This window comes from Nanorana parkeri, unplaced genomic scaffold (genome assembly GCF_000935625.1).
Source record: "Nanorana parkeri isolate BGI_ZX_2015 unplaced genomic scaffold, ASM93562v1 scaffold351, whole genome shotgun sequence".
NCBI classification, from domain to species: Eukaryota; Metazoa; Chordata; class Amphibia; order Anura; family Dicroglossidae; genus Nanorana; species Nanorana parkeri.
Window position 1 is genome coordinate 497,765 of NW_017306619.1, and position 1,417 is coordinate 499,181.

A 1,417-nucleotide genomic window follows, 5' to 3' on the forward strand; every position below is an offset into this window, starting at 1 on the left:
CTCTGGACTGTCCTGCCCGCCATGACGTATTGACAGGCCAGGAGACTCCTCCTCTAGCCTTAGTAATATCCTCTAATCTGTCCGATGTATCCCAGAATCCATTGGGTGCCGGAAGAACTGATGGATGTTACCGGAGCATACAATCCAGAAGAGATTTTGCCCGCACACCATTGTGTCATCTTTGTATTCCTTTTGCTTGATCTATAGATGTCATGCTAGAGGAACACGGATAAAGATGACACCCCGAAGCACAATGGTGTACAGGCATCCTAGTCTAGCCTGCCGTGATGTGTCGCCATGATTGACAGGCCAGGAAACCCCGGTTCTACCCCTCCCACTGGCCTGACCAAACGACCCCGCAATCCTGACCGTTCCCATGTACAACTCCCATTATGTGATGAATTGTATTTTGCTCCGGCTGCACCACACGAAGACTATCCCGGAGTTCAGCTTTAAGGGGTGCAAATGGTGACGGCAAACCTGGTTACTGCTTGAAAGCGATCCACAAGTTGGTGACGTAGGCGCACCGAGGATCCAGTGATGTCACCATTTCAGAGGGGTTATGTTTACTGCTCCCTCACGGTCACTGTGACGGTTTCCGCAGACAGGAAGTCAAAGCCGACACTGGTTCTAGTTGTCACCTAATCTATTGATATTCTTTAGCTTCTATCTCATGAAACTGTTGTCAAGTGAGAGGAACTTTCTTTCCCAGAGAGTAGTAAAATGGTGACGGGGATCCTCCTCAACCTGCACCACCTTTACTTTACCCAATGCTGAAGGGGGGGGAAAAGGTTCGGCTGGACGGGCACTTGACCCATGCAAGGCTTTTCTTCAGTGTTTGGTGCTGTTGAGTTTTGCGGCCTCCCGGTTGAGGCTTCACAATGCAGACTTAGGAGGACAGCCATTGGCGCCCATGTGACTGCCGGTGAAAACCTGAACCACAGCTGGTTGCATCGTCCTATGCTCTTGGCGACGGCCTAAAGCTTTAGCGGGGGATGGCTGTGTTCCCAGAATCCTTTGTCCCACAGTGTGAATGTCGCGGGGCGACTTACCCGCGTCCCTGATCCGTTCTTGACTTCCACCCAGCGGTAACCGATTCCCCTCCCCCCGTGCAGTCATTCCATAGAAGAACGCAGACCACCCTTCTCTCCTGTCCGGAATCATTCCCGGTGGCACGCCTCGTGCTGCAAGGCTCAGATTTGCCATTTGATAACTTTTTTTGTTTTGTTTTTTTAACTCCTTTTTACTTCTGATCGACACTGAAACGCTGGAACTGGGTGGAGACGTCGGGACCTGTGCGAGCCGGTTCATTTAGTGATGTGGAATCTTTATTGCTTTCAGTAAACGAATCGTAATCAACTGTTTTTTGTAAACTTGTTTTCATTTGGACGAACAAGCACTGTAATTAAAGCTATTA